Source organism: Ambystoma mexicanum, chromosome 12 (assembly GCF_040938575.1).
Source record: "Ambystoma mexicanum isolate Mex_15411 chromosome 12, UKY_AmexF1_1, whole genome shotgun sequence".
NCBI classification, from domain to species: Eukaryota; Metazoa; Chordata; class Amphibia; order Caudata; family Ambystomatidae; genus Ambystoma; species Ambystoma mexicanum.
The window spans coordinates 471,670,988-471,686,826 of record NC_090936.1 but is presented as its reverse complement, the minus strand read 5'-3'; the positions used below and the strand labels follow the sequence as shown (position 1 = coordinate 471,686,826).

At 42.3% G+C, this 15,839-nt stretch overlaps 1 protein-coding gene across 1 annotated transcript in view; it reads left to right on the top strand.

Moving 5' to 3' along the window:
- LOC138513680 (V-type proton ATPase 116 kDa subunit a 4-like) overlaps positions 1-15,839 on the top strand; it is a 4,716,919-nt gene that overhangs the window by 3,424,144 nt on the left and 1,276,936 nt on the right. The window lies entirely within an intron of this gene.

Below are 15,839 nucleotides of genomic sequence, written 5' to 3'. Positions count from 1 at the left end.
GAAAACGCTGCGGTTTTGAAACCGCAGTGTTTTCCAACACAACCGCGTGTGTTTCTGCCTGCTGTGGCTATCACTTTGGGTGCACCGGAGACCCAAAGTGAAAGCCAAAGCAGGCAGAAACACACGCGGTTGTGTTTACATGCCGCGTAGTGTTTCTACCTGCAGGTGATTTCCCATTTGGGGCTCTCGGGCTCCCCGTGGGGAGCCCGAGAGCCCCAAATCGGAAAGCAGATTCAGGCAGACAACGCGGTTGTTTTCCGCAATGCCGCGTTGTGTCTGCCTGAATCTGCTTTTCCATTTGGGGGAGAGCCCCAAATGGTAAAGCAGATTCAGGCAGAATTTGGGGCTCTCGGGCTCCCCATGGGGAGCCCGAGAGCCCCAAATGGTAAAGCAGATTCAGGCAGACACAACGCGGTTGTGTTGGAAAACGCTGCGGTTTTAAAACCGCAGCGTTTTCCAACACAATAACGTTGTATTTATGTTTGCGGTCGCTTCAAAAGCGACCGCAAACATAAATACAACGTTTTTAAAGCTGCGGTTTTATTTCTAAGTTTTCCGGGCTCCTCCTGGTGCTTATTTTTTGTAAAAAAAATAAATAGCACTTACCGAGATTCAGCTGCAGCTTTCCTGCTCTGGTCTCCAGTCCGCGTCCTCCGAGTCCCGGCACTAATGAAGGGAAAGCCACCTAGCGGTAGCCTTTGTTTACTACAGCTGGCTGGCTTTTCCTTCATTAGTGCCGCAAAAGCAAAAGCCAGCACAGGAGGGCCTCCATTTCACAAAATGGCTGTGCCCCTGTGCTTGCTTTTTCGAATTTTGAGCTTGAATAGCTCAAAATTTTACATAGGAAGTTTTAAAACGGAGGATGCTAGTATTTTTTTTTGTGGCCTATCTATTTTTGAAATAAAAATTTTTACTAGACCATCCCTTTAAACTCTAAAGGCTGTTGTCCTCACATAAACCAAGCCTCCCTCCTATCCTCAATTGACCAACTCATCCCTCCATCACTTACCACCTTACACCACACACCGAAAACCCTAGCACTACCAGCGATTTTTCCTAGTATTCCTACCACATTAACTTTGACAAAGCAGCGTCACAACTCACGTCGTTAGCTTTATTACACACACACTGCACATAAGCGGCTAACCCTGTCTTGCAGTGCTGTTTTTTAATTGGTCTTGCGCTCTCCCCTCTGGGTAGATATCAAACCCAAGTGGCACTGCCTCAAGCCACATAGAATCACACTGGGACTCTGGATTTGCCTACTACTGGCCAGCAGTCAGCAACACCAAAGGCTTCATCTGCCTCGCCCACTGTACCACTAACCTGTCCTCCTTTCTTGCAGAGCCACAGGTAAAGAGGTTGCCAGAATGGCAGAGGTGCGCTACAGAAGACCACTTTACATTACAATATGTTAAAAGACAAATGGAGGAAATATGAATTTGTATTAGGCAATGAAGACACAGTGGGCCTCATTACACGTCTGGCGTCTGGAAATAAGGGTGCCGGTAGCAACGTACTGGCACTCTTTCCGGACTGCCAGACTACAAGAATGCCTGCAGGAGCCGGTGCTTCTGGCATGTCTGACATGCCGGGAGCACCGGCTGCTGCAGGAATGGTTTCCACGGAAGCACCGGCACGGTTAGCAACAGTGCTGTGCTTCTGTGTCCCCATTCCCAGGGGAATTGGGACTTAACAGTTCCTGCCGCCTGACATCCCAGGTGGCTGGGACTTTTAATATCCCAGTGGCACCGGGATATCAGGTGGTGGAAATGGTGTTACGAGGTCAGCGGCAATCAGCCGTTAGAATCAGCGGGTTACCGCCGACTTCGTAATGAGGCCCAGTGTAATGAATTATGGGCAGGCTGCTTCTAACTTTTTATAATTATGCATTTGCTTGAATTTTTAAGACACCAGCTTGTCATTTGGAATTTTTAATGGAAATGTAAAAATATATAAGCTGTCCTGTTTTTCAATCTTAATGTTGACGGATAATGATGCTTCATTCCGGTAAGACAGCTCAGCGGGTTGAGCGCTCGCTGCTGCGATCTGTGTGTGATTTGCAGGCTGCATGTTTGAATCCCGCAAGACCAACTCAAACTTTCATCCTTCCGAGGTTGATAAATAAGTGCCAACTTCGGTTGTGTGCTATCGTATGTAAATATGTTCTATGTAAAGCACTTTGGCAACAACGCTATAGGAATAACACCTCATTATCATTCACCGTTTTTGGGAACCCTGTTCCTGAAGCAGTAACAGCTTTCATAACAATTGGAGAATTTAGAACCCACACACTGCTCATCCCTCCATGGTCGAAGGTCATTTCATTTTAATGTGTCCAATCACCTAATGGGGTAGCACTAGTTAGGTCACTGTTGAAAGTGGTAATTCCATGAAAGAGACCACAATGTCAGCACCTACGTGCTGTTGGGTCACCTGCATGCAATTTACAACTTTTATAAAATAGAATTGAAAATGAAAGAATAAATACAGGCAAAGTCGCCCATGTTCTTTCATTTTAGTCTGTTTTTACAAAATGTAAATGCTGCATGAAAATAACGCTGTGCAAATAATATTTACAATGCACGCCAATGGAATCCATCTGCTGTTAAATTCAGGTGGATTTCATAGGAATCGATTAGTTTAATGCTAGCGTGAAAATACATTTGTTAAACATTTTAGTATTTAAAAGTGGAGACGGAATACACAACAGAAATGTATCCTCTTCCTCCCCCTTCTCCGTCTTGAAATACATTGAAAATGTTCCTGAAAGTGAGTAATAAATGGCTTATACCTTGCGTTTATGTCTCAGTTTTGCACGTTCGGGTCCTTGAAAATTAGCCCGTTAGGGCTGGATTCAGAGGCCCATGTAAAATTAGAAAATGGTGGTCCTTTTCAGGAAAAACACTTTTCCTGAAACCACTACATTCTGTGAAAGACAGAATGTGCCATACTGCCTTGAAAGCCTCAACATTTGCATGCCCCTCGACAATGGCCTAGTGACCATCATGAATCCGGGGCAGATTCTTTGAGGGGATTTTCGTTGCATAGACGTAGTTTTGTGTTTTAAGAAAATGAGTTAGTGAGGCGAGTTGTCGTTAACAGCTACTCCACACGTTTTTCCTGTATAAGCTAGCCATTTCTCAAATGGCAGTACCACTTTTCTGATTTACTAAAGTCTCAACAACACTTTTGAAAATCAGAAAAGCGGCAGACTTTAGAAATGCTCTCAGTGCACTGGTACACACGCTGCCCTCACACCAATAGATTTGATTAACCTTTGCAGCTGGAAAGCATACCAGCTCCCCTCCATTCTTCCACCCACGTAAGAATTGTGGTGCTGCTGACAACTGGGAGAGGAGAAGGTCTGCTTTCCACACTACTTTTCCCCAGAGTTCAGAATTAGCCCCTTATTTTTTTTTTTATTTATTTAATTTGATTTAGTTGTTAGTACAACTTTACAATTTTTTTTTCACTTTTTACAGATGAACAAATAAAATCAGTATTAAGTTACAACATTTCAAATTTCACACCATATTTCATCATAGGATCATCTAATATGTGATAGTTCATAAGTTAAAATCCATGACAACAAATGTAATAAAACACTTGTGCATACATGACATATGACACTTTTTACATAGTTTTACATGTTGAGATGTGACGTAAGTATATAAAGAAGGAACTTCTCAGTTACTAGGGAATCACCTTATTTGATTCTATGGTTGTTATTTGCAATCTTTACCACAAACGGAAAAGCCAAATCAAGCAATCGCATTGTCGCGATTCTAACTGAAATCTTTCTGGAGCTAAAGATTTCATGCCATATTTCATTCAGCGTGTGATCAGCAAGATTCCAGGCTAAGCATTCGGCTATTTTTAAACATTGAGGTACAAAGGCTTCACACTGCATAATAATGTGTTCCAAAGTTTCAGGAATCGGTCCATTAGAACAGAATCGACAATACCTTAGCAATTTAGTTATGAGGCCTCGTCTTAGCAAGATTTCATTGACAGGCCATAAATTTAATCGAAATCATAGTATTTTTTGTCTCAGGCTCAAGGATGGACATCTTACTAAGTAGTCTGCCATTCTTCGGTATTCTTTATGACCAAATAACATCCTGTTAAACATTTTTAATTTAGAACATTTGTCTTGGGTCATAATCCAATCAGCTTGGAAAATTTTGGTTTTTGCCCGGTTCGGATTGGTGAGTAATATATCAATAGAGATTTTTGCCTCCACAAGGGCATCCAGTACATGGGTTCTCCATTTTAATGGAAAAGAATGAGATGATGTTAGAAGATACTTTGCTAAGATGGCTAGACGATCTTGTTTGAATAGACCCATTATGCATTTTCTTAGCAGAACACACATTTTCCAAGTAACCAATGATTGGATTGATAACAAGTTCAAACCTAAGCAACAGACTAGGGGTGCCATTTGGTAAATTAAGGATGGTTTTCCAGAATTTAGCTTCTAATTTGGTTAGGCAGTTGGAAGACCTGGGTAACAAAGATTCTGAGCCATATGTAACTATAGGTAATACTTTCTGCTGATAAAACCTCATTACCGGTATGCAGGAAAGTTTTCCAAATCTAGCATGAATTATTTTTGCTTGGGAAATGAGTCCTGTTAGTTTGGATTGAAGCTTTATCTCGATTGTCTTTTCAGATACTAGATTGTTAAAGTCTACGCCCAGGTATTTATACTCAGTAACTACTTGAAGTTTCTTATCACATATTGTCCACTGGAACTTATTATTATGTGAATGAGTTAGGTGTCTTCCAAGAGTGACAATTTGAGTCTTGGTCTCATTTATTGTGAGGTTATTTTTCGCAACATAAGCCTCAAGAGCATTCAGCATTTTTTGAAGACCAGAAGGAGTTTGAGATAGCAGAATTAAATCGTCCGCATATAGAAGCCAGGGAATTACGTGATCACCCAGCTTCGGAGGATCTGATTGAGTTCTCATGAAATCATCAGCCATGTCAAGTAAAAAAAGATTAAATAAGGTGGATGCAAGGATGCACCCTTGCTTCAGGCCTCTTGCAGTCGAAATAGATTTGGAAAGTAAGCCCTCCATATTTAGTTTAACTTGTACAGAGGTGTTAGAATGTAACAGCGTCACAATTTTTATCAAGTTTTCCGGACAGCTATATCGCACCAATTTCTGAGTTAGCAGTATTCTGTCCACTGAATCGAAAGCCATGCGAAAGTCCACAAATGCTATATAAAGTGGTTGCTTCCGCACGGCATACGAACATTTAATGGCATTGAGAATAGTTAAATTAATGGCCGTGCCCATGCCCGAAACAAACCCAGTTTGAAAAGGGTCTCTTCGTTTAAACTGTAGTGACCAGTTGTTTAGTTCTCGCAATATCAGCCTGCAGAAAATTTTCCCAGAGACATCAAGGAGGGCAATGGGCCGATAACTCAACGGGTCTTGCCTGTTGCCTTTTTTGAAGATGGGAACGATGATCGATTGTGTCCATGATGACGGAATTTTTTGATGACTGATAATAAGTTGAAAAAGAGAGAATATGATCAGCGCCCATAGGTCAATGTTCTTTTTTAAGATGGCATTAGATAGACCGTCTGGGCGCTGATCATATTCATATCATGGGGGCTCGGGACATACTGGCTTTGGTGATAAAATGATAAATATCATCCTCGTCAAATTCAAGAGAAAACGGAGTGGAGGTCATATACACATTTTCATTTGCAGTTGGCGCAGCATACAAATTTTTAAAATGTAGGCACCAGTCAGATTCTGAAACACCATTAATGTGTGAAGATAGTTGGGACAGGGTGGTTACCGAATTTAGTAATTGCCAAAGCTGTGCCGTGTTTTTATTTTTAATTTCAGTTAGCATGAGTTCTCCATCATTCTGATGTTTGGTAATTTTGTATTCTTTTAACCAATTTTTATAGCTGGTTTTGATGGATTTCATGGCTTGTATTTTTACATGAGCTGGTAATTTCATGGCTTATCTTTTTTGTGATCTGTATGCTGTTTTCCGAGTACGAACTATGTTATCAGAGATTTTACTTATTTTGGTATTGATGCTTTGTTGGGAGGCATATAGTTGCATTAGGCTAAACAGAGATATTTTATTTGGTTCAGATGATGACTCACATGATTTATAAGATTGTAGATGGTCATAATATGTAATTAAAGGTTCATGTGACCATTTCAGTCGATTTAAAGAATTATTAATTTCATATTGACCTTTAAGTAAATGTCTTGGTGCAGTTGAAGTGAGGTGTAGGTTGATCTTAAAGGTTAATGGTCGATGATCGCTGTATTGTGATGTTTTGACTGCAAAGTTGTTTGAATGTGCAAACAAACTTCTCGAAACAAATATGTAATCAATGATAGCTGATTGTTTTTCCCTAAGCCAAGTGTCATGAGGAGGCGAGTCAGCCACGCTCGTACCATTTAGCATGATTAAATCCCAAGATTTCATAAATTTGTTCCACATGCATGTACGTTCATTATCTTTCACTTTTTTCTTATTTACAAGATGTAAATTTAGATCACCAGCAATGATCACGTGAGTAGTTTCATATTTCAGCCTAGCATTCTCTAAAGCAGATGTTAAATTTTTGAAGAACTGAGCAGATGTTATGCCTATAGGATTCCAATAAATATTAAGGCATGCAATCTTAATCAGTCTGATAGTGACATAAGAGCATTGTATGTATGCATTCTATGAAGGTGTTGAACAAAGCTGAATGTCTGCTAAAGAGTTTGACGCTGTAAGCAATCCTGACATAGGTCTGCCTCTGGTTGCTTTTATAGCTGGATTAAGCAACACATCATAATTATTCCAGGTTGGTGTAATGGAGAGCCATGTTTCTTGCAAGAAAATTAGATCATAATCACCCAATATGCTATCCTTGTTGTTGATTAGATGCTTAAACCCCCGTGTGTTCCAGCTCAAAACTGCTAGCTCTGCAAACTCTTCATTATTAGCTAGTTATACTCTAGTCATATAGTTTGGAGCATTATACATGTTTTTCGTGGGGTCAGCAGGAATTCTTGGGATGTAAGATTCAGATCTAGGTGTTGGTTTCAGGCAAGATTTAATTTGTTTTTGATTGTTTCCGTTACGAGTGAGTAGAAATCCCAAGTTAAATAAGTCCTGTCGCGCGGCCCAAATTATGTTATGGATTACTAGTGACCGGGACCATATCAGGACTATGGTGTTATCATCTGCGATTGGAAATTCAATTTGATCAAGATCTTGTGACTGAATTTCTTGTAATGATTTCACATCACCAAAAAGTCTTAGGATGCTTTGACGATTCATATTATATGACAAACCTAAGTCCTGTCGACACGAAAGTGTCACGGAATGTCTGTTCTCCTCTTTTGCTAATCGGGTGTTAGATAGCATTGATGTTTTGCCTAGGGAAGATTTTATATTTGGAACAGATTGCAGGCTTGTCCATTGTCTTTCATTTGCTTGTTTTGAGGATGATACCGTCTGTGATCTAGTATTGAGTTGCCACAGACGCGCAATCGAATCTTTGATTTCATTTAGATCTGTTTGTAATAGGTTATTATTGGTGGTGTGGATTTGGCTCTTGTTTTCAACACCGGAAGGACCGAGCTCAGCAAACGAGACTCGCTTTCCTGGATTATTTGTTGTTGCACTCGTCTTTGACAATGTGTCAGAATGAGTCCCAGTAGAGCATTTGGCAATGCCATTCGTTATAATTGGGAAGATTGGTGGTTCAAACGTTCGGGACTCAAGATACGAATCGATTTCATGTCTTAAGGCCTTTCTTGAATCTGCTAAATCTTTGTTAACCTCATTGTTCTCTATTTTCTGATCATCACCGATGACTGGCATGGGATTCATAATCGCATCAGGGTTTTTATCGTGTGCAGACTTCTGTTTTTCAGCCAATTTGATGAGTTCATCTAGTGGAGGATGGTCTGCAATTTTTTTTGACGATTGAATAGGGTCTGCTTGTTTATTTTTTTTTTCTTAAATTCGCTAACGCAGTATATTTTTTCGTTATAAGGCTCGCAGCCGCTGTCGATCTCAAATTTGCTTTAGCAAGAGTGTTAATAAATTGTTTGGTGGAAGAATTTCCTGATATCTTCGCAGATTTTTCATTTTTTGTCTTTTTCAATTGGTCTGAGGGTTTATTACAGTTCTTATTTTTTGACTTGATTATGGCTTCATTGGCCACTTTCATGTCGAAAACTGAATACGTGGGTTGGGATTTTTGTCCACAGTCTGACCTTTGTTCTCCTTGTGAGAGCGGGCAGTTCACGTGCCGATATGTGGAGGTAGCTGTTACAATTTTTTCTTTTATAATACCTTCAACAAACGGAATGTCCGAGTTAGCCTTATGTTGATAATTTAACATTTGGGGAGGAAGATATGTTTGTGAGTCTAGAATCACTTCTATGATTTCACAGTCAAGGTCTTCAAGTGTTTGGGTAGAAGCACAAATTCCTATCATGTTGGTTTTTGGATTTTCATCTTGTTTTTAAATCGCACGCTGTGTTATTTCATTTTGATGATCAATAATGTGGATCAATTTATTATAGATGTCATTGTGCCTGGAGTTGGCAACTAAGTTGCGTTTCTTTTGATCTATTTCCATTGCTTTGATATTCTCAGTCACATTTTTTAATGAACTATCAACAGTTTCAAAGAGTTTCGCAAGAGCCATAAGAGCGATGTTCATAACTTCTAATGTTAACGTGGTAGATTTCGAGGAATTGAGTACTTTTTCCGAACTCAGAGGGGCGTTATTTAGCCTCCGTGGGGTTGGAGGAATATAAGAGATGTCTAATGTGGAGATGCTGTTTTCCGATTGATTAAACATCTCAGGGGATTTAGATAAACTAGATTCGGTTACTCTAATCGAGGTACTCATGATGTTGGTATCTGTGGTGTCTGTGATTTCCTTTGCAATGCCATTCATATTGGGGGCTGCAACAACTGGGACACCTATGGAGACATTTTCTAATAACATACTATCAGAAAGTGGGATTGGCATTTCTGGCAAAGTGACATTTCCCTCGGCATGCATATGAGAATCTGACATAGGCATAGTGTTTTTAATTGAACACATTATGGAATTGGCTGGCACACATACAGCAGTTTCAGCAATAATGCTTTGTGAACCAACCTTGGTCATGCACACTACCGAATCAGTCGGCGGTCTAACATTGGATGGTAAAACCAGCGGCATAGATGCAGCAGGGATCAGATTTGCAACAGGTTTGCTTTTCACTCCAAATCCATAATTACGTATGTCAACATTGCGTTTATTGGGCGTTTTCAACTTTTCTTATTGATTCATTTTACTTTTAGTTGAACATAACTTTTTTGTCACCTTTGTAAGGGGTCGTTCCTCTGGGAACGCTTGGGATTGTGACATAATCCGTTGGCGAATGTCACACGGCATCTCCGTTGTGAGACGATATGGTTCGCTAGGTTTGCGAATCATTTAAATCCGCCCACTGCAGACAGATGGAATAGTTTGGAGAGGGGGAAAGGAGGAGGAAAAGTGAAGGGAAAAAAAATTAAAAAAATAAAATAATAAAAAAAAAAGCGAGTATGTAGAATATGAGAACTCGTTTCGCCGCGGCAAAGCGGGACTTCACAGGGCTATCCAGCCGCAGGGTAAGGCACGCCTGACAGCTTAAGGAGCTGCCAGAGTCCGTCTCTCCCCCCTTACCCTTGTGGCAATTGAGGACTTATGTAGCTTACGGAATAGTACAAAGTACTTCTGAACTGAAATGCTCACTGCACATGAACACGGCCACAGCCGAACAGCAAAACAGCGTCTCCAGCCCTTACTGCCTCCAGGGCTTAACGCCGCAAGGGTGGTTGGGCCGGCACTAAATGCGGGCTGTGAGTCACGTGATTCGTCACGTGACCGCGACGAAGTCCGCCTCCTCCAGGAAGCCAACCAATGTCCAGCAAGAGCTCTGTTTGCAGTGCTGGGAGGACAAAAGGTGCTGCGGTCAAGGTAGGTAAGCAGTCAGCAGGGTACTCCTTCCAAGTGAATGAAAACACGCCGCTCGGGCGGTTGGGCCGGCACTAAATGCGGGCTGTGAGTCACGTGATTCGTCACGTGACCGCAACGAAGTCCGCCTCCTCCAGGAAGCCAACCAATGTCCAGCAAGAGCTCTGCTCGCAGTGCTAGGAGGACAAAAGGTGCTGCAGTCAAGGTAGGTAAGCAGTCAGCAGGGTACTCCTTCCAAGTGAATGAAAACACGCCGCTCGGGTGGTTGGGCCGGCACTAAATGCGGGCTGTGAGTCACGTGATTCGTCACGTGACCGCGACGAAGTCCGCCTCCTCCAGGAAGCCAACCAATGTCCAGCAAGAGCTCTGTTTGCAGTGCTGGGAGGACAAAAGGTGCTGCGGTCAAGGTAGGTAAGCAGTCAGCAGGGTACTCCTTCCAAGTGAATGAAAACACGCCGCTCGGGCGGTTGGGCCGGCACTAAATGCGGGCTGTGAGTCACGTGATTCGTCACGTGACCGCAACGAAGTCCGCCTCCTCCAGGAAGCCAACCAATGTCCAGCAAGAGCTCTGCTCGCAGTGCTAGGAGGACAAAAGGTGCTGCAGTCAAGGTAGGTAAGCAGTCAGCAGGGTACTCCTTCCAAGTGAATGAAAACACGCCGCTCGGGCGGTTGGGCCGGCACTAAATGCAGGCTGTGAGTCACGTGATTCGTCACGTGACCGCGACGAAGTCCGCCTCCTCCAGGAAGCTAACCAATGTCCAGCAAGAGCTCTGCTCGCAGTGCTAGGAGGACAAAAGGTGCTGCAGTGAAGGTAGGTAAGCAGTCAGCAGGGTACTCCTTCCAAGTGAATGAAAACACCCAATTAGCCCCTTAGTGTTCTGCCAGGAGACTCTTCTGCATATTGTTCGGTTTCTAACATTCTCTTTGGCGCAATTCGATTTTTAAATGTACTCTTGGTGTACTTCTTGCTTTTTTAAATATAGGAGTAGGATTTGTTTTCATGGTGTTTGGAGCTTTCGCTCTGTATTATTCTGTTTTTTAACATAAAACTCTTAACAGTCTACTTTTATTAGAAATGGTAATTGCAGACTCAACATTTACATTTATTTTCCTCTCTTGTGTATTAAAAAAAAAGGAAACGCTACCTGCAAATATGTTTTGCAGATGGTGTTTACTAATAGATTCCTATGAAATCTGCCTAGTTTTGACAAGGTGCAACACCGAGGCAGATTCCATAAAAATCAATGTGTTACACTCCTACAGGAAAATATCATACAGGCTTACAATGAGACGCGCTAAAGAGGTGGATGAGGTCAGAATGGCAGAGATCTTATCTCCACTCTGTGCCCCTCCTCGTGCTCATCACTGCTCCAAAATAGGGCACCACATTAAATGGAGGAGGAGGAGAAGCATCAGACCTCGCTTTTTTGGCTCCATTTAACAGCAAAGCGCATTTAAAAGGAGGCTTCCGGGGATCATTTATAAAACAATTACGATTGCATGCAGGGATAGCAAATGTTAGCACTTTTGTGCTGTTGGGTCCTCTGCATGCAATTGTAAACATTTATAAACTGTAGTGGAGAAATAAAGAATAAAACCATGTTAAATTGCCTTTATGCTCCACTTTGACGCTCTGTTTGTTAAAAAAAAAAATCATTAAAGCTAAATCAAGTACCAAATAACTATTTGGCCTCCTTAGAGAATTGGAATCTCCCCCACCAACACCAGACACCTGTACTAAAGACAACACATGGTGTACCAAAATTCAAAAAGCGCTACTGGACAAAATAGTGCTCTTAAAAGCCAAAATTGAATTTAAAAAAAAAAAAACATAGTCTCACCTCTGATACATACCGACACATGCGTTTAGCATCCTCCCCTAATCCGCGTAACCTATTCAATTTCTCACCTCTCGCCACCAAGGATGTAGAGGGCATAATAATGAATTTGAAACCTTCAAGATGTCAGGGGGACATCTGCCCAGCATCCATTATCAAAGAGGCAACAAGGAATCTTGCACCCTTCATCACTACATTAATAAACGCTTCATTTGAAACCAGCACATTCCCAACCAACTGGAAAGATGCCTGGGTCCTCCCATTACTAAAGAAACCTACCCTCGATCCAATCATCCCTACAAATTATAGACCGATCACCACAGTACCGTTCCTTTTGAAAATTCTAGGCAGGGCAGCTTACCTTCAGATTCAGGAACATATTGAAAGCAATAACCAGCATATGACAATCAGGATTTAGAACCAGACACGGCACTGAAACGGCTCTGATATATTTAAAAACACAAATGGGTGACATAAAAGACAAAGGAAATTTAGCCCTGCTAATGGACTTATCGACTGCCTTTGATTTAGTAAATCATAAAGTCTTATGCAACAACCTCTCGACTGCAGCCCATTTCTCTGACAAAGCGACCACATGGATCCAATCATTCTTGGACAACAGAACCACGAGGGTGTTTGCACCAATGGTGTGGGCCGAGCAAGCACCGGTCACCTGTCGAGTCCTCAGGGTTCATGCATTTCTCCAACGCTTTACAGTGTTTTCACAAAGCTCCTTTACGATGACTTAGACCACTTCGGTGCCACCTATACCAACTTCGCGGATGACACCCAAATTCTCCTCCCTATTACTGCCGACTACATCACTGACTCAAAACTACTAAACAATATCTACTTAATCATACAAGCATGGAAGGCAAACATGGCCTCTGTCTTAACGACGATAAGACAGAGCTACTTCTCATTGGATCCCAAACAAGACTAAACAGATTAGATAGAGATTTCAACTCCTTTAACATTGACGGCAACAAAATAAATGTCTAAGGATGTGAAAACACTAGGCATTTACCTCGACTCCTCATTGACTGACAAGACAAGTCATGCGACAGCGTCCGCCACGGCCTATACCTGCAAACGAATGAATGCCTGCAGACGTTTCCTGTCCACTGTTAATTTGCACCTCTACAGCTAGGGTGATTATTCTATCCAAATTAGATTATTGCAATACCCTGTGCTTAGGAACTAACCAGCGTAACCTAAAAAAGTAGCAAATGCTTAAAAACAATGCGCTCAGATCCGTGATGAACATTTCTAGATCTCACCATATATTGGAGCAGAGATGCAATGCGCAGTGGCCATCAGTCAATCACAGAATTGCTCTCAAAACCTTATCACTCACAAATGTCTTTCAAATCTAGCTCCAAAATACCTGGCTGACAAATTCTCACGAAACCTATCAGACCAACCCACGAGGTCTTCACAACTACAATGCCTTAAGGTCCTGACGTTTAAGCTTCAGAAGGCAGGGGGCAGCAGTTTCCCTGTTCCAGCAGCAACACTCTGCCACTAGCCCAAAGACAAGAACCTTCTTATTTTAGTTTCAGGAAAAATGTAAAAACGTGGCTTCTTAAACAGAAGACACACTAATGCTTTATTCCGCTGTTATCTTGCTCATGTCTGTACCTACCTGTGATGCACTTTAATGAATCCATGTAATATCTCACCTATCTGTAAATGCGGAACATTGTGTAACTGTAAGAATTGCACCCAGATACCGAAGGGTTTGTTGCGCTACATAAATAATGCTGCCTGTCAATTACACTTTGCAGATTTTTAAATTAGTCAATTTGCAAATGGATTCCTATGACATCTGCCTTCTTTAGCAGATGCAAAATGGAAGTGAAATGGAGGTGAAATCCGTAGGAATCTATTCGTTTTGTGCCTGCATGAAAATCTCATGCATGGGTAAACCAAAGTGCAGATAGAGGTTTTGGATGCCTTTTTCCATATATGTTCCCATGATGCCTGGGTTATGCAGCAAAGTTCATTGTTTCATGTGACCTTCATTCAAGATCTTGTATATATAGCAGAAACTTTAGACATTGAGAGATGGAACGCTAACCGTTTTGCAAAAGCCATTAAAAAGTCTGTCAACGGACTAATACAAATGAAATTGGTTAATTTGTGGTAACTTAATTTCTACTTTTTTACTCTTCCTACATGTTATGTACATGTGTTATATTTTTTGTGGTTGCATCGCGCCCTGGACTGCTTGCTCACAACTTGTGCCTATGTTCTTTATGTAACAATTCTTTTGCACAAAACAATCATGTGTAGGTTTTATTTTTAACTTTACCCAATTTGTATGGAAATGATGTACTATGCAATTTAAGCCTCTGATGAAAAGCTGTACACAGCTTGAAACACGTGTCAGGCTTCTCTTCGCACAAACAATAAAGGCTTCTATTTGCACAAACAACTGATTATAATTTCTTGGCGCAGTGAGACTGGGAACGTTTTTCTTCAACTATTTCTACCTTAATCAGCCTACAAAAATGCAAATGCACGCAATGGCCACAGGTGCTTGCCATGGCACCAACGGGACCCAAAAAGCCCTTGCCCACTACATCTCTCATACGCTATTTCCTCACCGAGGGGGACAGACACCGACGGCTTCACATGTGTTGATATTTGCATGAATTAATGTAGCATACCAATTGTAAATTGTATGACTAACCCATTTTTCTAAAAAACAAAATGCACCATTTCAACAGATTTAAAACGCTTTCTTGGGAGATGCTATACTTGCTTGCACACATTTGTTGAAGATGCTAATGCCCCTGCACTAAAGCCATTTCTTGCTGCCACTGACCTTGAATTATATAAAATTCCAGTGCCCCCTCAGAAGCTGCCACACCCCTGCACAGAACACTTTCTCTGCTACTGCCATGTACATAAGAATGTTTCTAGCCACATCTAATGATGGCTGCAATGTTTGGATGTTGGGGGCCAACCTACACCCCTCTTGTTTCTGTTAGGCGTAAGATGTAAGATTCGGTTCACAACCCTACATCGTTCATCTAGTGCATTTGCATCATTTCTCTGCGTTGCAAGATCATACTCGTTAGAGGCAAGGGTGGGGACTTAAGCAATTACTTCACGCCAGAAAGCCCTACCACCCATACTTAAGTTTAAAACATATGTTACATCATTCAGTCACATAAGGTCATGCTGCGTAATAGCTCCGCTATATTAAACCTTGCTTCTTGACTGAACACCAGTGAGTGTGCCCTAATCAGCGTCACTGGGCCTCATTCCGAGATTGGAGGTAGCCATGGTGCTATTTGCGCCATGGCTACCTCCAATACCGGGTCCGGCACTGGTCTTGTTCAATGGGGACTTACCGGTGCATTCCGACCACGGAGGGATTGTAAGTCCCCATTGAACAAACCATTCCCCTTTCCCATTTGAGCCCCCATAGGGCTCAATGGGAATGGGGAAGGCGCTAATAACGGGCTTGCGAATGGCAAGCCAGTTATTAGCGCCCTGGTCCCTTAGCGGGACCTGTAAAGGACGTGTGGTCCGACCACTGGTGCCGGTAATCCCTTACCGCCCAACTCATAATGACCCCCACTATATAGTCACTGGGCCTCATTACGAGAATCCCGCTAAAAGCGGAGTCATTACCGGCATGGAGGTAGTAGCGGGTCCGTGCTCCCTTGACGCCGCTAATAGCACGCGCAAACCCCCCATGCCGGTAAGGCTGCACCGCCAACCCCCCCCAATAGCTGCATCATGGGTACCGCTGATACCGCCTCCACCAAGGAGCAACCCAATAACGACCCAGTAATATGCTAATACCGGGCTCGTAATGCCGGACCCGGAAGTAACGTCATCGGAACGGGAAATGCGCCGGCGGCCATCATTAAAAACACAATCCATTGCCATCCTCCCAATCCGGCAGTGATACACAGCAGTGCCATACCACCCAGCATGTCGAAGGCTACCTGTAAGACAAGCCCGCGCCTGCGCAAGAAGCA